This window comes from Lissotriton vulgaris, chromosome 2_1 (assembly GCF_964263255.1).
Source record: "Lissotriton vulgaris chromosome 2_1, aLisVul1.2, whole genome shotgun sequence".
In the NCBI taxonomy this organism is placed as follows: Eukaryota; Metazoa; Chordata; class Amphibia; order Caudata; family Salamandridae; genus Lissotriton; species Lissotriton vulgaris.
In genome coordinates this window covers 395748092-395771043 of record NC_141687.1, presented here as the reverse complement: position 1 = coordinate 395771043, position 22952 = coordinate 395748092, and the positions used below count along the sequence as shown (strand labels likewise).

The window sequence follows — 22952 nt, the reverse complement described above, 5'->3', positions numbered from 1 at the left end:
TACATGCTGACCATCTCATCCAAGACCTTTTCCTACATGTTAAGTTATTGAACATGCTTTCATGGCTTGCAGTTCTGTGTTTGATTTAAATGCCCTTTATAAGATGTACAAGTCCCAAATCTGCATTTCAGCAACCTCACTCAGGATTGGAACCTTCTGAGGTTGGTAAATTAAGTAGCGATAGATTGGTTAATCGAGAAACCTTTTAGGCACAAAAGTTGGGGAAGAATTGTAGTCTCAAACATTATCTAAATTCAAGTTGTTGTTATTATTATTATAAGCACAAGTTGAAAGATCCTGAGGTGAATTGACTGAACATTCACTTGCAGCCTTAATGTTCTTTCCCTACTTTCAGCTCTTTCACGGTGTCAGTGTGCAGGTGGCCCAAAAGAAAATGCTGACCAACTAATCAGTTTACAAGAATCTAAGGAATATGCTCTGTCTTGGCTGGTGCCAAGGATCGTCTAGCATATGATATCACATGTGTTTTTTTATTGAATTAATCTTAAATTGGATTAATCAGTACTGCCTTCTTGTGCAGAGTTTTCTTAAGCCAGAAGGTGGGTGAGAAGCACAGGTCGTGTTCAGATCTGTCTCTTGCTTCACAGTGACTTGTAGGAGGTCATTTATAACCTATATTTCTTAATAAGAGTTTTTCCTACCTTGGCACAATCGTTTGTATTTGCTGTAGTGATTGCCCAATGTAAAAGCCTAGAGTGGCACACCTAAATTAGCAAATATTCGTACGTTTCCGAATTTTCAGAAACCGGCAAACTGTGGTTTGACAAAAGTATTGCATTTATGAAAAACAAATTGAATTGTCATTTGTCTGAAAATGTATTCTGCATTTAGGGGACTTATTGCTGACTCTGAATGCCTGGTACCAGAGGGCACTTACTGCTTTGGCTGTTATTTTGTGTCCTATGTGGAGGCATTTTGTATACATATTTAAGGGCTCTTGTTTTCAGTTTCTATTTGTTGTGAATTCTGGTGGGTTTTATCGGATCTTTTTCTATAATCCTGACACTCAGCCATTGCTTTATTAGTGTCAATACATAGCTATGGAGCCTGATTGGCTATTAGAGCAGCGGTACTTTACTAGTTTGAGCATTATACTTTGGGAAAGAAACGTCCAGCATGCAAAGCACGAAGCTAAATAAAATCAGTGCTGCCTTTTTTATTGGATTATAATTCTAATACATAAATATAGAGTAAATATGTTTCTATCATGACTGGCTCTACATACGCATGCTCTGCATACTCCTGCTATTCTAGTGTTGTGCCTGGATGTTTGCAACTTGTTTTTCTTTGAAGAAGTCTGAGTCACAAGACCTGTTGTGACTCCAACGTTGGCCAAAATGCACTAGCACACTGGCTCCACCTCATATTGTTTTCTTCTGACATCGGGCTCAGATGTTCAGGATCGCTGCTCCGGAATCAACACAATAACACATCGGTTCTTCTTCTCTGATCCAGCAGTTCTGCGTTCATCTGCAATAAAACAACAGTAACATGATTAAGAAACTATTTGTCCAGGACGCAAGATTCGTGGGTCGGCGACTGTTACTCCATGAGGCACCCATGCCTCAAACCCCCATTTTCCATTACTATAGAGTCTCTGCCCTTGCTTCTTGGAGAAGTAAGTAAGTAAGTAAAATTTTTATTGTATATGGTTAATAAAAACCTTTACAAAAAGAGAGAATTTAAGAGAACTTATTCCAATAAAATAAATAAGAATACATCTACTGACATGTGACCATTTCAGAGTACAAAAAAAAGTCTATCTTTCATTGTTTGGCTTCAAAGTCTTTTGTTTCAGTGAGACTTTGTATTTTGTCCCATTGGTTGCCTCATTTTCGTTTTTCATCAATAGGAGGCTCACTTTCTGAAAAAAACGGGTGGCCCTGCAGGCTATCTGCAGCTGTTCACTGTTCAGTACTAACATGACTGCCGACCGGCAAGTTCTAATATGGAAGAGGCGGAATATTTGAAGTAGATAATACCGTCTCAGGTTGCTCAGAGCGGGACAAATGCACAAGACGTGGATCAGGGATTCTTCTGTCAGACCGCAAAGTCTGCACAATGATGTTGGCCAAGTTTGCCGCCATGCCGGGATCTGGTCTTTAGTGGAATAGGTTCCCAGACGCAGACGTAATAGCATTTGTTGCGTTGATGGTGTTATGTAATTGACTAGGTACGGCTGTGGAATGCTTCTGTCGTACGTGGCCAGTACCATCCATCCGTGTTTTTTCTTGGCCAATGTTGCTTTGTCAGCAATCCTGGATTTATGTTTCGCCGCACTATTGGCCGCTTTTTTAAAGGCCGCGAAGGTATGTTCATTGTTCCACGTCTGTTGCATGTCAAGATTTTCCAACGCTTCTTCCAGTGTTTTTATCCATGCCTTTTTTCCTTTGATTTGATTATTGATTTCAGTCCAACAGTGACCCATCAGTGTGTCCGCTTGTGCTGCTCTTGGAGAATGCACCTACTTCAAGGGTATGGAACATAAACCCATCCAGCCCTGCCCTAGTTGTAATACTAAATGCCCCTGGTGTGATCATCACGAGGTATGGCAACCCCTTCCTCTCCCTAGAGCACATAGAGACTTGCTGAGAAACCAGCCTTGCCTTCCACTGAAAGAAAACCTTAAGATCTCGTAGGGAAAGCAGTGGTGGGCCCCTCACAGGAAGCAAAGACAGGCCATGTCCGAGATGTCCAAATTGTTGGAGGTGAAAATATGCTAGTGCAGAAGAAGAGGAATCCAGGCCCTACTGCATTTTGTCAGGTCAGGCATAGGAGAGTCCAGGAATAGTTTTCTCTGAGACAGCTGACGTCAAGGAAGAAGTAGAATTCCTCAAACCAGTAATGCAACAAATGCCAGCATCCGGGCCAAAGACCCAGTCAGCATTCATTCATGCATTGGATTCTTTATTCGATGATTAAAAATCACCATAATAGTACAAACAAACAGTATACATTCAGTTCATTTCTTTTTAAAAAACAAACCACCAAATTAACATGAGTCCTAGTGTAACTACAACAGCAAAGGCCCAATGAATAAAATATTATAGTTCATTAAAAATAAAAACAATCACGAAAGTCTCACAATTCCCCCCCTCTAGTTGCTCTTAATCGAACAGCTACTTTAATAAAATTAATAACACAGCACAGTGTAAGAGGGTCCGACGCCTGTTGTAAAAAAATCGAAGCCTCTTTAGCACGTTGTATGTTAGATTTTTTCAGGACGTCTACCAGGAATCTATGCCTGGGTTCAGCATAAAATGGACATAGCAATACAAAATGAAGGGAATCCTGCGGAGACCTATTATCGTAGCCGTAGGTTCCTTCTGCTCAATAGTGGATGAATACCCTAATGGTAATCCCAATAAATATGGTAAAAAATTGATCCTAAAACGGTTCATTAAACACCTTTCCTGTGCATTATGTAATAAATATAGGTACGGTTCCATTCCTTCTGAGGTCTTTACCAGGTTATATGCACACACCGTGGTTTTAGCCCTTTCTTGTTCAGTTCTCTGTGCAGCTTTATGTGCAGAAAACGCTTTTTTAACAATTGTCTTATGCTGGGGGATGAGCACTGTCGGATCGGTGAAGAGATTCCCTAGACCCAGGGTAACCAGTACAGGTACAGACTTTACATGAATGAGCCACGGGATTCGCAACCATTTATCTCTGCCCAAGCAGTCCTTCAATATTTCCCTGCTTAGGCTCGCCTCCGGGTTTATCCAGATTTTTAGCCAGGCTATGATTAGCCTAACCTTTATCAAATCTTCGAGGTAGGGTATCCCTAGCTCCCTGTGTGCTATTTCAGCCGCTAAACTGTGTGGGGCTTTCAGGACGGAGCGTAGATGTTTGTTCTCCTCCCGCTGCAGTTGGCAGGTATTTACAAAGCCCCACACCGTAAATAACTTTAGAGCAGCACATTGAGTTGTACAGGATCATCACCTGTTCGGGGCACCACCTCCCCAGCCTTCGGCCATAACCAGCTATTGCCCCATTGGTGGCATTCATTTTACGGCAACGATCCTCTATCAGAGGATTACATTTTAATAACCCGTCAAATAGTAAGCCCAGATATGAGAAAGATTTGACCTTCTCCATCTTATGACTTCCTATAATGAAGGTACATTTATTAGAAGGTTTTTTACCGACAGATAAAAGATAGGATTTACCCAGATTAACAGAAAGGTCTAATGAGCCCATAAAAGAAACAAAACAATCAATTAAAATCTGTAAACTCTTTGGAGTGCGCCCGAGGAGGACCGCGTCATCTGCGTAAAGTAACACGGAAACATGACGCGATCCTACTCGGGGACAGTCAGAACCCAACTGCAAAAGGTACTGCTCGAGGTTATTAATATATAGGGAGAATAAAAAAGGCACCAGGATACAACCTTGGCATACCCCACTTTTGCATTGGAAAGAGTCAGTGCATCCACCCTCAATGTTATACCTGACTTGTGCTGAGGTGTTACTGTGCAATTCCCTTAAAATGTTAATGAGGCCACCCTCTATCCCCATTTTGGTCATCATGTTCCAAAGCTTGCCCCTGTTAACATGATCGAAAGCAGCTGCCAGATCCATGAACCCCATGTAAAGAGATTCATCCCTGGCCAAGGTGTATTTGGCTGCTATCATATAGAGGTTCAAGCATTGGTCACTCGTGGAACGACCCACCCTAAAACCATACTGTGCGTCTGAGATAATATTATTTGCTTCTGTCCACTCAGACAACCGGTTTAATATCCCCCTTCCCAGGATTTTGGCGGATACATCAATCAGGGAAATGGGACGATAACGTTGAGGGTCGTCCCTGTTACCCTTTTTAAAAATAGGGACAATGGTAGCAGTAGACCAGGAGGGCGGTAAGCCACAGCGGATTGCAGTATTGATAACTCTCGTCATTATAGGGGCCCATAATTCCACCGAGCTGAGGAACAAATCAGGCGGGATTCCATCCGGGCCAGGTGCTTTATTTTTAGATAGCCCCTCAATCCCAACCTTAATTTCCTTTAGGGAAAAAACTACAAGCTGACCTTGGTCTGCATTCCCTTTTTCATGCTGTGTGTCTGTTTCATGATTGTATAGACTGCTATAGTGAGAAATCCACATATCAGGCATGATGTTTGTACCTAATTTGGGGGCCATGTCATCCTGGAAAGTGGGTCTGTTGATAATTCTCCAAAATTCTGTAATGTCCCTCTTTTCCCCCGCTTCTCTAAGGTCCGCCCAACCTTCTGCTTGTAATTCCTTTTTCCTCCTGCTCAATTCTCTTTTATATTTTCTTTTGCAGGACGCAACCCGAGTGGCGTCCCTGGGCTTTACTTTAATACTATCTTTGAGCTCCCTCAAGGCTGTAGAGCAGTTTCTGTCGAACCATCGCGGCTGACTACAAATCTCTTTGGCCGGGGCGCTTGTCTTTAACATCCCATCTACCAAGTGTGCTATGTGTTCAAATGCTATAAGACCCAGTCAGCAAAGCATGCTTCAACGGCACTTCAAGGTCAGTCCCAGACCCTAAAATGCACATTCACAGAAGCAGAGCACAATTCCTGTGGGATGGACCCCTGAGTCAAGCCAGAAATGTCCCACATTTTGGGGTTCTACTCCTCTAGGTGGGACTCCCTAGACTCAAGAGACTGGATCGATGCCTCTGAACATCAAATCCAGTGGCACCAACTGCACCATGCCTCCATACCACTTTGGCAGAAAGGCTTTGAAAAACTGCAGCAGGTTTGTCCCTTCCTCGGTTCAGTTTTAAATGCAGTACCAGGCAAAGAATCCCCAACAAACTGAGGATGATGGCATTCCAACAGCTGCTGCCGACTATTTTTCAGACACAATGTCCTAATAATGTTTGAACTGTCTTAAACCTGTTGGAGATGATGGCTTCATTCTTACCGTTTTACTTTTACCAGGTTACACATACTCCCTGTACAAAACTGCCTTTCAATACAGTGGGCACAGACGATAGGGGATTGGTCAGCACTCGCTGCTTTGGTGGAATAGCAAGAACCTGTTTCCGGAAAAGCCCTTTATGAACTTCCTTCTTCAGGTGACTATCACCACTGATGCATCTCTCACAGGGTATAGCGCTCACCTCAGTGAGAGTACTGTCCAAGGTACCTGAACCCTTGAGCACGAGGGACACTATATAAACCACCTGGAGCTTCAAGCCATCAGACTAGCCCTGCAAGCATTACTGCCACTTACTCCAGTTTTATAAAGACAGGCAATATGACAACCATGTTGTACGTCTCCATAAGCAGGGCAGCACTCCCTCCCACCAGCTCTCTGCAAGAGCTCAGAAGACATGGCACTGGGCAATTTGCTACAATATTCACCTGTTGGCAGTGCACTTGCCGAAGTGAGAACGACTTTGAGGACCGGCTCAAAGAATGCATCAACAAGTCCACATGTGGGAACCCCACAAACAAGTCCTGCACAAGGTACTGGACTACAACGTTAGATCTGTTCACCATTCCCGAAAACACAAAATGCCCAAACATCTTTACAGGTAGCAGCACTTTCTTCTCCCGTACATGTTGAGGAAGATGGGTCAGGTATCCGTGACCCATATCTTCATGGTTCCATCTTGGCAAGACAGCTGTGGTAATCAGTGCACCTATTGGTGTCAGTCAATCCTCACAAGAACCTCCCACACAGGCTGAACCATCTCACTCACAATCAGGGTCAGTTCAGACACCCAGATCTCACACAACTGAACTTTGCAATCTGACACCTGAGTTCCTAGAGTTTGGTTACCCCAGTCTTCCAAGGGAATGCATGGTTATCCTCCAGAAAGCTTGAACGTCTACTCTACTTAAGCTATTTATACTGCTAAGTGACAATGTTTCGTGCCTTACTGTACCTCCAGTTAGAGTCCTTCAAAAGTTCTGTCCAGGAGATTGCTTCTTACCTCATACACTTATACAAGGCAGGCCTTACCTACACATCTGTTTGCATACAATTGAGTGCAGTTGCTGCATCCCTTAAAAACAGACAACCCTCTTCACTGTTTAATATACCAGTCAGTAAGGCCTTTATGGAGGGTCCTGCACCAGTATAGAACCTCAATGTAGTACTCACTTGATTAAGTAGTCCTCCATCAAATTAAACAGAATTTATAGACCGTTACTGATCACTCGTGAGTGTCTACAGGCGCTGGGGGGTGGGTTTGGGACATTCTGCTGCACTGAGCTATTCCCTTCTGAATTCCAGTAGTGTTGGTGTTGATTAAAGAGGTAGGATGTATTGAATCTGCTTTCCACAAAAACAACGCATCCAAATCCTGCACTCCCACCTGGGTGGCTAATTTGCCACTGAACCTTTAATTCACACACTTAGCACAGCACTACGACTTTGGAGGCAAAAGACATTCAGGTGCTTTGAAATAATACACACACTAATGAATGAACCGTAGGCCAAATATATCAGTAAATGCGACTCATTAGGAATCAAACACTTTTAAATGAACAAGTAAAATAAAATGCAGGGTCTCCCTCTCTTTAACAATAAGGCTTGAGTTTTATTACACAATGCTCTCTAAACAAAGGCTGTCTCAGATGCCAATGCACAAGATTCAAATATATGTAGCAAACTATAATCTAAATGCATGAATAATACTGATTAATGAACAAGCAGCAAATAACATGAGATATACTGAATGCCCTGCAAGAGATCAGAAAGATATATATATATATATATATATATATATATATATATATATATATATATATATATATATATATATATATATATATATATATATATATATATAAATATATAAATATATATGTATATATATATATTAGATGAATTAGATGAATTCTTGTGATTGTATACTCTTTTTACAACTAGAGTATAATATTAGCATTGACTTGAAGTTTTTTTGTGTATATATTTACGCTTGTACCGGGATCAATTACCACCTTGTGTACCACTTTTTCATCTTAGTATTACTTGCACCTTATAGTAATTTATTTATTTGTTTTAGTCACACCTCCCTTAGGATCAATTTGATTGTATATATAAATTAATTTTTTATAACCTTTTAGCTTACGGTATTTCCTTGGAAATGATTTTAGATCTAGGCGATTTTTGCACATTATTAGCACTCCGCACTTTATGGCAATCTTTGCACACTGATAAATACGCATTAATTAAGAAATAGATCAGCCAGAGGGGGCTCATTTTTCTGATAGACTGACACTAAAAAAATGTTTCCTTTACTGCAGTCTACCACATCCTATGACTATATTAGTGAGTATATTTTTCAGGTACCACACCATTCCCTACATTATCTAGAGGTATTGCATAAGTTAAGTGGCTATCCGTATGATTTGCATTCATGCAGTAATTCTATATTGCCTTTTATTTAGCTCAACTTCTAGGTTATGTTTAGTACCTTGCATTTGGTTGTAAGAATTGTTTTAAAAGACATGTCTGGGTCATTTTCACATATGGAGTATTTATACTATTATAATATTTTAAATGCCTTTTTAGACAACTTGTACAGTGTAGGGATATTATTTCTGTGAAATCAGCATTTTATGCATTTATTTGAATGTGATCACTATTACTGTAGCAGTATTACTATTTTTTTACTTCACTATTTAATAAGGATGTGTGTCAATAAACTGATATACTATATATGCCTGCAATGGTTTTAGTATATATTTATATATCTATTTCCTGCAGTCATTTTTTTGATGTAAGAGTATATTTTTTATGTTTATCATCACATGACACAGGTGTAGCAACTTTAAAAATGTTTCTCACAAAGCCAGCCTCATGTGATCAAGGCTGTCTCATCGGCCGAAACGCATCATGGAGACAGAAGGGAGCAATACAAATATTTTCCTACCTAACAACAAAGAGGAGTTTGTGCATTGTTTCTCACGCGAGCTGGAAGTCTATGAATGCTTTGAAGTTGGTATAAATATACACCAGAGAATTACTCTGGATATGCACCTCCCACATCACAAATGATCAAAGGCACTGGCTAAACATCACAATGGGAATAACCAAAACTCAATACATCACCTGTTGCAAACGCTACATCTGCATCTTAGCACACCTCTGGCCGGGGGAGATCACAGCCGGAGTTCAGAGCTTATCTACCAGGGTTCATACTCTGAGATAGACACGCCTGCCCTCGCTCGGATACCAAACTCCCAGTTTACCAGTCTGCAACCCTCATCTTTAAACACATTAGAAGATTCGCGAAAAGACCTCCTCCCAACGCCAGTGTAATTTTACCAGAACTGGCCAAGTTCCAAGCAAGCATCTCCATGGCAGTAAGGAGCTCTCACGTCCCTTCCTCCATTCTCACATCTTCCGGCCTCTATCTTGACGAAGCTCCCACAAGGCCTTCCAGAGTACATTAAACAAAAACAATCGCTAGAAAAACAGAAAGACCTTGAACGTGAATAACCCAAACAACTTGCAAGCACTGCTGTGCACGCAGAAATAAAGCAAAGTCAGACATGAGGCCCTGTCAACGCCAATAGTAAGAACTCATAATTAACAAGGAAAGTCAGAAAATAAGAATGACATGAGGCCATGTCAAAGTCGCCTTCCACACCATCTGCCACCGCACACTACGCGCACGCCTCCACGCCGCAGGGATCCGCGACAATGCTCTGGATTGGACCACCTCCTTCCTCTCTGGCAGAACCCATGGCCCCGCTCGCACACGCAGCCCGACAGCACGACCTCAACATAATCTCCTACGCCGACGACACTCAGCTGATCCTCTGCCTCACCGAGGACCCCATCACAGCCAAAGACAACCTCTACAAAGGAATGAAGGCTGTCGCCGACTGGATGAAGACCAGCCGCCTGAAGCTGAACTCGGACAAGAAGGAGGTCCTCATTCTCGGCTCTAACCCTTCAGCCTGGGACGACTCCTGGTGGCTGACTGCACTGGGGGCAGCCCCGACACCCACCGACCACGCACGCAACCTGGTAATCAACCTCGACTCAGCGCTCTCAATGACCAAGCAAGTCAACGCCGTCTCCTCCTCCTGTTTCAACACCCTCCGCATGCTCCGCAAGATCTACAGATGGATCCTGGCGGATACAAGAAAAACAGTCACCCAGGCCTTCGTCAGCAGGAGACTACTCTACGGAAACGCCCTCTACGCGGGAGTCCCAACCAAGCTCATCAAACGACTGCAACACATCAAAAACGCCTCAGCATGACTGATCCTCGACGTACCACGCCACGGTCACATCACCCCTCACCTGAGAAACCTGCACTGGCTCTTCGTCATCAAGAGAATATCCTTCAGCTCCTCAACCATGCACACAAGGCACTCCACAAGACTGACCTAGCCTATCTCAACAGACGGCTCCCAACTGCTAGCTACCCTCCGCCGACCTCTCACTCGCCACCGTCCCGCGCATCTGGAGAACACCCACCAGTGGGAGAGCCTTCTCCCACCTCGCTGCCAAGACATGGAACACCCTCCCACTGAGCCTACGACAGACCCGAGACCTGCTGACATTTAGGAGGATACTCAAGACCTGGCTGTTCGATCAGTAGCGGCCCCCCGCGCCTTGAGACCCTCGCGGGTATGTAGTGCGCTTTACAAAAAATTGATTTGATTGATTGAAAGTCAGAGAACAAGATGACATGAGGCCATGTCAAAGCCAATAGTTAGCACTTATAATTCACATAACCCAAACGACACCATACACATTTCTGAACAACTGCTTATAGCATCACATATTCTATCTCTCAATGTCCTATAGCATCACATACTTTATCTCTGAATGTACAACACCGAGCACATGTGTGCACCACCGCTCACAACTCTGCACTTCAAGACCAAAAACGTGCATTCCACCTCTCTCTCCCTCTCACACCTTCAAATGCACATCCCACACGCTCTGCAAGACTGTTCCACTCCATGACAGCGCCCACTGGAAGACAGCAAGATTATAGGACAGAAGAGAAGCAGGCATATGCAGGACCATCCTACATTAAGTATAGGGTAAAATAATGTACTAAAGTAAGTTAAAATGGTGGTAGTTGAAGGTCATCATATGGTGCCCAACCACAAGAGTGGCTCTTTTATTACATAGGGGGAGGTCGTTCCAGAGTTTGGGGGCAAGGTGGGAGATGGATCGGCCGCCTCTTCTGATGATTAGAGGGGATTGGGTGAGGTGGAGGGAGGAGGAACAACGCTGTCTTGTTGAATAGTGAATGTTCACTCCCTGGTTGAGGTACGCTGGGCCTTCGTTGTGGAGGGCTTTGCAAGAGTGGGAAAGTAGTTTGAAATGGCAGCATTTGCTGTTTTGGAGTTGGATGTTGATCCCTTCAAAGAGGGCATTACCGTAGTGCGGACGGCTGGAGATGAGTGCCTGTGTGATGGTGCTTCTAGTGTCTGTGGGGAGTTATTTGAAGTTTTTTTTCAGCATGGAGAGGATGCAGAAGCATGCTAAAGAGACGGTGTTCACCTATTTTTTCATAGATAGATTGCTGTCAAGAATAAGGCCTAGATTTTTGCATGCTCTGTGGGCTCAGGAGGGAGGCCTAGATCCTCTTGAATCCTGCACTCATGTCATCTACAGTTCTTATCTTAGAAATTGGCTTTCTTCATTGCTATTACGTCTCCCAGACGCATCAGTGAACTCCAAGCTCTTACAGTCCAGAACCAATTTATTCCGGTTCACAGTAACTGTAGGTTTTTTTCACCAACCCCAAATTTGGGTCTAAGTTTGTTTCGCCTTTCAACATGAACCCTACCATTGAGCTTTCCATATTTTTTTCGGTAAACAAACTGTGTAGGAGGAAGAGTGGGTCACACTGTAGATGTCAAGAGGGTGCTTATGTTTTCAGTGATGGAACCAAGCATTTTCGAAACTCTGCTAAACTTTTTGTAGCCTTCACCAAACCGTGCAGGAGATGTGCCATCTCTGATTTGGCATTTTAAGAGCATAGTTAATTGCATCCAGAATTGCTATACCAAGGCTAAGTGAACTCCTCTCTATGAGCCCTGGAGACCACTATAAATCAAAAAGGCAAGCCACACCTTCATGTGCACTTAGTGTCAGATGACCGGCCCAGCCCCAAACCGCCCGGCCGTTAAGCAGAAATGGAAAAACAAAATGATAATTACATTGCATTATCATTTGTATTTTTACTTTTTAAATTGCTCACAGAACAGTGGGGTGATGCCCCTGCCTTCACAGAGGAGCTTCTGATTTTCTGTCTCCTTTAACACCATTTTCTATGCATACCACACTCTTCTTACGCTACTCACCTACTGAGCAAAAAATAATACGAGGCAGAGTCAGTGTGATTTTGAATCCTAGACCAAGGGTGGAGTCACAACAGAGCTTGTGACTTGGACATCTCTGATGAAAAACAAGTTACAAATTACTGGTACAAACACAAGATGGTAGGAGTAAGTAGAGCATGTGAATCTTCAGCGCTACACACTGCCACAGGGGTTAAAGGTACTGCCTTCTGTGTTCACCTTGTTAGGATCAGACGGTTATAGGTGATTTAACATTTTGGTATAGTGCCACCTTCTGAAAACTATGTCCAGTTAATATGTTTAGGGTAATTGTTTTCTAATTATCTGTGTTCCTTCAAGGCTTTGTGATTATACTCAGTTGACCCTGTATGGTGCCAAAGCCATGTAACTGCAGCAAAATTCAAGGACCTGTTCTCAAAGGAAATCTGAAAAATAATTCAGATGGAGGCAGAGATCTCTGCATGTACCTTTCCTTATTCACATACATTTCCCTGAGTACTCTCAGGAGTATCTGTTGTTATTGGAGTCCAAACCTACTTTCACCTTGAATAGACAAACTCAATGATTCACACTAGGAATACTGTTAGAGTTTTATTAAAATCATAAACCTATCCTAGTCCACCCAATATGTACAGTGGTTACTAAAAAACTAAGAAGATAGTGGTAATGATATTGGCTAATAAACAGAAAAGAACAAAAATATTGCAACATTGTTGGACCTGCGATGGGCAAGCCCAGCACAAAGGGGGTAGCTTGGCTCAAGTGTCAAGGCAAGTGAAGGCTATCGTGTTAAGCCGGCTTTGACCCAATAATATCTCCTTGTACAACCACCAAAAAGAAGGACACCACACCACTGTTGTAGAAAAATACGATTCCTTTATGTAAAAGTTCTCTGTTGTGAATGGGGATCAATTAGGAAAGCACATTTACATTTCTTTTGGCCACAATTTGCTGGGTTTCCATTTTGGAATAAATACAATAAATAAGCTCAGGATTACATATCATCAATAAATAGAATAAATACCAGAAATAAATATCTTCAATGAATAGAATAAATATCGGGAATAAATATCTTCGATAAATAGAATAAATATCACTTTCTGTTTAGCAGAATCAATACTGGTTCAGTTAAATAAGCAACATAGGTTCATTCTGGTATCGCTGCCACCAATTAAATACTTCAGGAACACTACATTTGCAAATACATTTCAGGTTGGAAAGATAACTCTTACAGTTTATGACGATTTCACAAATAATGTACACAGGCTTCTCTGGGCACAAAAGGAGTGTTGGGACTCTTTAAGAGCCACACGGGGGTTATGCGCGTGTATCTAAAAGGCAAGGAAAGACAGTGAACACTTCATTTACACTCGGCTGCCACTGGGTTGAGATCTCTGTTTGCCGGTGGGGTCTAAGCGAGCCTAGGGGCTTTACCACTGCTAGCACTCAGGCGGCACCAGTTCAAAGTCTTTAGACTGACGAACGGGGCTGCCGAAGAGGTCACACAATCTTCGCGCTCAGTCAAATAAATGCCGGTTCTCAGTTCCTTTATATCACCACTTCCCACCTGAAGAAACGGGCCCACCTCACATCGGCTGCAATCGAAAAGCGATTCAGTCGGGGTCAGCACTTCTCTCGCCAGCGACGGGTTCTCCGGGGCTCCACGGACCTCCCTCTGACTTCCTCAAACAGGGATGGTTCCGCCCACAGCTACAGCCGCCGATTCACTGGGGAGGGACAGAGGCAGTAGTCCCGCCCAACGAAGGCCGGCCTTTCCCCGCCCCGGCGCACCACCTCACCTCAGTCTGCGCAGGAAGCACTCGACGCCGGTGGAGCTCGGAGACGTCCGAGCTCCTCGCTGGAGGCGCCTGTCACAAAGGGGCACAGAAGACGCTCGCGGTCGCGGCGAACTTGCTCTCGCCTCGCGACCCGGGTCTGTCGTGATTCACCACCGGGGGAGGGGGGGCGGGGAAGGCACACAAAAACGGCCACAGTCCCTTGGGGGTGACGAGGCACTCGCTGGGCAGGCGCTGTAGGCGCGAGGTCACCGCACACACAGCTGACTGGAACGCCAGTCAGGATCCACGCCAGTGACCCTTGCTTGCTCTACTGCCCGCACTACCAGCCGCCTCAGGGGTCAACAGGGCAGGTGTCAATCTGGTGTCAAGTCTGGAATCTCCTTCTTCACCTATATCTGGAACATCATTATCCTATCTAGTCTTCTGGTCATCTAAAATGGCCGCCAGGGACTGGACCTTATATAGCCAGTGCCCTGAGGTGCTGGCTCGTGCCAGTAGGTTCTAGAACCTTCTTTGGGCTAGGCCAATGACATGGCACTTCCGAGAGGTATTTGGGACCCTAACAGCCACCATACTGGGGTTCTAGAGCAGCCATTTTGTGTACCTGAGGGAAATAAAGAAATTCCTGTCAGGAATGCGCGCCAAGTAAAAAGGGCGCCAAAACCTTGAAAGGTCAAGGTTCATGGAGGCTCCAAGGGGAGTCACTCACATGAGGAAAAAGGATGGCCACCATTTTGAGGCCATTCATACAGGTTGCCAATCCCAGTCTATAATGTCACAGGTTTCGCCAGGTGCCTTGTAAATAGGTGCCTAAAACCTTGTGAACAACTGGGCGTCAAGGAACATCCAGCCCCATGAAACAGCACACAAAAGGTCCTGGTAGACAAAGAAAAGCGACAAATTTGGGGAGGTACAGGGGAACAAAAGAAATCATAGTGGTGAGGGGACTCTCAGAAGCAGACTGGTCTAACAAACATTATAACAGTAATTCAGAACTTCTCTGTATTTGTTCTCCCACCTTTCAGTCCCTCTCTACTTAAGGTGATCTTAGCACTGAAAAGGTGCCTGTATGAGTTTCTTAGATGTCCTTGCTCTCACCCACATACCCTAATTGATCCACAGAAGTATTGTTACATAAGTAGACCGCTGTGATTTTTCTCTGCTCTCAGTAGCTATGTTGTCTCCTAGCAAGGCTGACAAGCCTGTCGAGAGCTAGAGGTCTATTCATTCAGCCTTCAGAAAGGGATAGGTGTAAATAGCTTTTGACTATGCAACACTCCGCTTGCAGTCCTCTGAAATTCTATGTTCTAATCAATGTATGTGCATTCCTTGGACTTTGTTGAAAGTTATTGAAATAAACAATTGGTAAGTAAATTTTATTATGTATAGTTAATTAAAACCAATACAATCGTTGCATTTAAAACAATTTCTTAAACTGTAGTAAAAGAATATAGTCTGTGTAATCGTCCTTATCGAAGACCATGCGGTGAGAGACCCAGAGAAGTTGTCTAGCAGTGTTCCCTGAGCCGGGGAAGCTAGGCATTTGTAGCCCAAAGTTCGTCCATTAGGTGCCAGAACCAATGGTTACTGCCAGTTATAGATTTGGCAGTCTTTGCTCTATCGTAGTCAGAAACTTGACGTATCCACAGTTCAGTTTTGTATTCGCAGGGTACAAGCATGCAAGCACAGCCTGCCTTTGCGTGCTGGTCCCTATCTGCTTGAACTGGTCCCTTAGTAGCTGTCGGCGGACTTGTCGGAGCTCTTCACAGAGACAGGTCATGTGGAGTATGTCTCCTGTTGCTAGATTGCAGAGCGGACAGACTTCATGGCCATTGCTCCTGAGCCATGATGGTTGGTGCTCTCTGCTGGGCAGGATCCCTAATCTATATTTCAAAAACTTCAGTTTTGTGATTTTTTGGTAGCCCTGGCTGAAGTAAAGTTGTGGTGTCAGGGATTTATACGTGTTTAATGTCATCCACGCATGGTTTCTTTTTGCAAAAGCGGCCTTGTCCTCTTTTAGGGAAAGAGTTTTTACGTTTTTCCAAACCGCTTTTTTAAACAGTTGTGCCCCAGTTGCATGTCCCAAAGTGCGGTTGCCTTGACCGCCCCCAATGCTGCTTTCAAGTAGGAGCGTGCCTGAGATACATCCCTGCTTTGTATGTCTTGCCACAGCATCGCATTTAAGGTGTCATTGGAGGCAGAGCGGAGTTTGTGGCAGCAGATAATGAAGGCTCCTTTTCTTGCAAGGAGTGGAGTGGCTGGAGTTTTTTTAGGCCAAACTCCAGCCTTATTTGGGCAGGCGAGGTGTAAGACGGAAGTGAGAACAGAGTTCTATATACTTTTACCTGGATGTTATCTAGGTTCCTGGAGTCTCTTCCTCGTAGTGCCTCGCTGCCGTAGGAAATTGAGGGGAGCAATTTAGCCTGAATGACTTTTAAATATGGTGTCAGGGTTGGCCCTGATAGTTGGTTTGCTAGATTTTTCAGTGTGATGGCGATCGAGGCCCCTCTTCTTTTAGTTTCTTCCATCTGCCGCACGAATGAGCAGTCGGTGTCAAAGATAAGTCCCAAGTATTTGTATTCGCGTGAAGACTCTATTTTTTGGCCGCCCAGAGTCCAGGACTTCTGGTGTTTGTTCCTGGTATGGATCTACATCGTAAGCGTTTTACTTAGATTGATTTTTAGGTCGAGCAGACAGAGTCTGCGCAGAGACCTATTGTTGGCCGTATTTGAGAATATGGACATGAGAAGGGCACGAGCGCAGATTTCACCTCGTGGGCGCGCACGGCGCCGTGCCCCTCTCGTGCCTCATATTCCCATGCGCAAACACACTCACACAGCCACACTCACGCATGCGCACATACACAGCCACACGCATACACACGCATACACACACTGCATACACACACGCACCCCCCGTCGCCGCCGCACACACACACTAGCGCACCTACACACACGCACGCACACATACAGAGACCCCCCTCCCCCCCGCCGCCTCCGCACACATACACACACACACACACACAAGCGCACCCCCCTCCCCCTACAACTAAGCCCCACTTACCGCCATTCGGGACTTCTGTAGCTGGGGCTCTCCCTCGGGCATGGGAGCCCCGCTCTCAGGCACTCCGCGGGCACGTGCGCGGGACTTCCGAAGACGGAAGTCCCGCCCAAAGGAACTGGCTCAAACGCGCATGCGCAGTGACCAGACGCTCCAGCCAAAGCAGCTCTGCGCCTCCTCGTACCTGGCCCATACGAAACTTGTTTTATTTATGTTTTTAACTTCTGCACATCTAGATGATCTCTCTTCATAGCGAACCCTCTTGTCGCCTTAACCACCCATTATTGTTCATAAAGTTGCCGAACGAGTTTTTTTAGGAGGCGATCTCTGAAGAGTCACTTCCTGCTCTGCGTACCTTCGGCGGCAGCCACCCGGCCTCCTCAGGAGGGTGACCAGAGTGTAAGTAAACTCGAAGTGGAGTTAAGCGGGAGGGGTGCCAGAACAGAACCCGCGTGCCACCCTGGCCCAGGACATTTAATTAGAACACTGACTTTCTGCTAATACGGAAATCGTGGAGGGATTTTCAGTCCGTCTTATGCTGTTATGTTGACGACGGGCTAATCGGCTGTAACCACGTGTGTGTATTTTGATAATTCCACTTTCCTCCTGTGATCTACTTACAGTTAAGGCTCCCGGTGTTATCGTATATTTATTTCTTTTTAACATTTCCTTGTTTATTTATATATATATATATATATATTTATTTTTCCTCAATTTAGCTTTTGGTATACGGTTTGATTTTTGATGCCTGAAAATAAAATCCTGTAACTGTTTTTCGCATTTATTGGTACATAAAATGTATTCTCACACATGAATTTGTATGTGGATTAATGAGCATTTTACAAAACCAACAATACAGTTTTGTTACTGGGTTGTTTAAATGATAATGCGATGTTTATTTGTGTTAAATCCCTTTGGCTGAACATCCGTTTATAAACGTGGGCATTTCCGGAAATGTTGCTCTTTCTCTGCTGTCAGTATGCCTCTGTACAGACAGAGCTCAGTGACAAAGTGTGTATAGCTAACCTAAATACATGGTTCCCGGTTGTTCCATTTTTATAAAGAAATACCCACGGGAAATTATTTCACATTTGGAATATTTGTAAAAATTAGTAAAACTGAAAATTTGTAGTCTTAATTGTACTAGAAATATCAAAGATAACAGGCTGGGGTATCAATTATCTATTTTCCAACCTGTGGCTTGGTAATTGTTGTGTTTTAGACGGGGTGGGTGTGGTACGCTGGTCATCCCATGGCGAATATGAGCCCTTTAGCAAGTTCATTTCAGATTATTTACCTGTCAAGAATGAGGTCACCTGATCCATCCTTCAGGAAACGGGGAGTGGTGCCTTCAGAGAGCCCTAAGGCAGAATGGTTTTTTTAGTCATTTGTAAAGCGCTGGCATTTGACACAGTTACTTCATAGCACTAGATGTTTCAGAGTCCGACGTTTTCGAATCGCCATCTCAAGCTGAGTCATCAGAAGTAGGTAGCCTACAGGCCTGGGTGGATATTTTTTTGTGAATAAGTTGCCCGGATCAAAGTTCTACAAAAACCACTGTACTCCTGAGGGAGTGGTGGTCCCTCCAGCATCTCACTGGTAGGTTGTGTGGGATGGGTAACTGCTCAATTAATGACTTTGGGAAAGTGAGCAGAGAATTGCCCAGTTTTCAAATGTGGGTGGTTGCATTTTTAGATAGTCACCAGTCAGGTTACTGAGACATATACATGTCTTGATGGGTCTGTCGGGGGTATTCTCCTTTTAGTGGAGCTGCTTGAGCACTGATGCATTCAGTATTAGTAATATCCCTTATGTACAGCGCTTAGTAAGGATAAAAGGTGTATATTAAGTGCTACATAACAATATTATTCCTTTTAAATTGGTTTATAGACTTTGATCACATCAGGAGTGTACTGTTACAGCGTCCCATTTATGGACTGTACATAACCTGAAACTGGAGTTTTGCTCAGCCCAGGGCAATAATTCAACAATCTTGTATGTGTCTTCACTGTAATGCACAGCTGTTCGACATGTCAGGATCCTGCGAAAGGGTATTGAAAGGGGTAGCAGACAGACAGAAAAAATTAGTCACCGCAAGTGACTCACAACAGAACCTGAACCCTCCCACCCGGAGAACTTCCATCAACCAGTCACACCAGTGAAAAAGTCATAACCTTCACTGTGCAGTTCTCATATCTTAAAATGCAAACGCATAGGCATTTTGCCTTTTCAAGCAGCTGAAGTGATAACTCAGACGAGGTATTGAATAAATGGCGCCTCCTTCCTTAAAAAAAAAAAAATACCACTTCTGCAAATGCAATCCATCTGTTCTCGATGAGGTGGTCTCTGAGCAAGATCCTGGCCCAGGATCTGTTCTTTTCTCATGCCAGTTCTCACAGTAGGGGAGGTGGGGCTGCAACAATGGACAGCCTTCTAATTATTCTCAAAACCTGAAAAACGCCTACTACAATGGGCTTTGCACTGGGTGCCTTGTACTTTTGACTGGACTTTCTCTACTGCAGTTGTGTTCTTTGAGTGTTTGTGAACCGCCCAGCACCGCTGCTCCTCTCTGGTTAGGCCCCTTGCAGACGGCTGCACCCAGACGCCGCACGGGGGTGTATTGCTTGCCCTGCCCCTTCGCAGGCCTCGTTATAATTAATGAAAGCTGCAAGCGCGCTTGAGACTTGAAATTATTCAATTATCTCGACCCCGACGGGTGATTTGAGGACGAAGGCCGCTTTCTGGTTGCTTTACAATAATATCGTTTTACCCGAAGGCTCCTCCTTTTAAAATAAGCATGTGCTGAATTGTATTACTTGCTCCAAAATGCTTTTGTGAGCCCAAAGTCGTCTTGGTAAGGGGAAAGGATGCCCTCGCCTCTTTCTATTCTGTTAACTTCTCTGCTATATCTAGGGCCTTCGAAACAGTTTTTCGTAACCCGCTAAAAAACAGCTTGTGCTGCCAGTTCCAATAAAGTCTTCACCAGCCCCGAGAAGCTAGCAAAGTTACTCCTCTCTGGAATAGTAGGGGTGGACAATCACAAGTCTAGAAGCGAAGTGAAAGGAGTAAACTAACTGTCAGCAGCACTGGTTCTCTTAGTTGAGGTGGCATCTGCATCATTTTGTTCTGCGAGTGCAAGTTTAGGGCTCAAATATTAATGTGAAGCTTTTTCATTAAATAGTTGGTTTAATAACCACATCTTGGTGCATGTGCAATAGTGAGTGCCTTAAAACCGATTATCAACTCTACTGGTAACCAACCGATAAAAACTGTGAAGGGCTATTGACACACACTATTTTTGCCCCATTATCAAGAGCTCCTGCGGGTTAAATGTATTTGTTTCAGTCATAATTGACTTACCTTGTTGGATTTTCAGCCATGGTTGTTTTGGCAGTGGTAGAACAGTGGACCTGAACAACCACACACACACAACCATACACAACCACACACACACAACCACACACAACCACACACACACAACCACACACAACCACACACACAACCACACACACCACACACAACCCCAAACACAACACACACAACCAGACACACACACAACCACACACACACACAACCCCAAACACACACAACCACACACACAACCACACACACATACAACCACACCCACAATGTAATGTAATGTAATGTAATGATGTCTTGTAAAGCGCATGAATCACCCCACATGGGGTATCTCCGCGCTGTAGACCGCTGGGGAACCCGTCCTGGCTTTCCCTGTGAGATGGTCCCTACTGGGTATCTCCAAGGTGAAACCAGGCATCCCCGGCGTATGTGGGAGGCCGTTGTGGAGATGAGGCAAGCTAATGCCCACAGTTGCCGAGTGTGATCCCTGGTTAGAGTAGGCACCGAGGCGAGAATTATCGAGTCCGCTGACCCTGGTCCACGACCCTGCCGCGTCGGGAATTGACCCCTGGTCCCGGGCCGTCCTCTGCTTCCGGGTCTGCCGCCTCTAACCAGTGAGCCACACCACTCCACAACCACACACAACCACATACACCACACAACATCTATGTATCTATCGCCCTCACTCTATCTATCGCCCTCACTCTATCTATCTATCGCCCTCACTCTATCTATCTATCGCCCTCACTCTATCTATCGCCCTCACTCTATGTATCGCCCTCACTGTATCTATCGCCCTCACTCTATCGCCCTCACTCGATCGCCCTCACTCGATCGCCCTCACTCGATCGCCCTCACTCTATCTATTGCCCTCACTCTATCTATTGCCCTCATTCTATCTATCGCCCTCACTCTGTCTATCGCCCTCACTCTATCTATCTCGTCGCCACCACAACATCACTCAGCGCCACCACAGCATCAATCTGTGCAACCATTCAACAACAACTGGTTCAAATATGTTCTCTCAATGTTTCAAACTTTATTACAAATGTCACAAAAAGATGTTAATATTTCACTTCTGTTCTTGGATTTTCGTCACAATAAAATACACTGAACATAATCTTCACAAAAGTTATTTACAAAAGTTTAAGCTGTTGCCATTATAAATTACAATAACTTTTATTGAAGTATTGATTGTTTAAAAAAATTAAAAGCCAATGTTATTTGTAATATCAATACATCTAAGTCACGTAAATACAAAACATGTTGCATTACAAATGCTATAGGTGTCACATTTGCAAAAGTTAAAAGTATTGGCATTGTAAATGACAAAGCTATTAATTTCGCTATTTTCAAAACCAACACATAAATAAAAAATGTGTAATTTACAAGACCAATAGCTCAGACTTTTCTAATGCGAGACCTATTGCATTGCAAATGCTTGTTAAGTTATTTTCCGTTGCGTAGCTGTGCATTTCGATCAGCAAATTCTGGAGGCCAATATGTGTGTGACTAAGAAGTACCACGTCATCCGCATATAATAGATTACTTAGGGTTTTTCTTCCCAGCCTCGGAGAGTGGGAGTTGCATGTGTCGAGTCGGCCTGATAAATCTGCCATAAACAGGTTAAACAAAGTCGGGTCCAACACGCACCCTTGCTTTAGTCCTTTGGTCGTGCAAACTTTGGAAGACAGATGGGTCCCGCTTCCCAGCTTCACCTGCACCCAGGTGTCATAGTGAAGTAACTTCAGCATATTTAGAAGCGATTGAGGTGTGCCCCATTGTGCAAGTTTCCGCCACAGCATGCCAAATCTCGATGTTGTCAAAGGCTGCGCTGAAATCGATGTAGCACAGGTACAGCGGCAGTGTTTTTGTTTTAGCTCCGTCAATAATCAGCGAGATAGCCAGGATGTTGGTGGTTGTTCTGGTTTTTTTCCGGAAACCCGTCTGGTTCCATGGTATAATCTGCTTTGAGTCCGCCCATGTCATTAACAATTGATATATAAGACCCCTAATGCCCTTTATCTTGCTTAACGTTCCTGTGAAACATTGATGATGATTATGATGAGGAAGCCATAAGTCTTTTAAGCCATGAAGATGCTGAACTTGTACTCAAGCATGTTATCAATGGTCTTCTTGAGGATTTAGTTGACATTTCCGATGTATTTGCAACATTACTGCAATTAAATCAAAAAAAGAAAGAAGAAACTGTTGAAGTAGCCATAGGGGATGACATTGGCACACTGTCATATATAGCCTCTTTGATAATGCATTGCAGTATGCCTGATGCACTCTGATTGGTTGAGTCACTTCCCAAATGTCCAAAGACATTACCAGTGGTTGTCCAGGAAAGCAATGTAGCCTTTCATGCACCAAAAATCAGGTCACATTCGAGGAGATTCGAATTAATGAATCTATCAAATCCAATTTACCCTTAAACCAG

General features: G+C 44.1%; 1 protein-coding gene across 1 annotated transcript in view; it reads left to right on the top strand.

The window, feature by feature from the left end:
• Positions 1 to 22952, top strand: part of ALS2 (alsin Rho guanine nucleotide exchange factor ALS2) — a 1343724-nt gene that overhangs the window by 420770 nt on the left and 900002 nt on the right. The window lies entirely within an intron of this gene.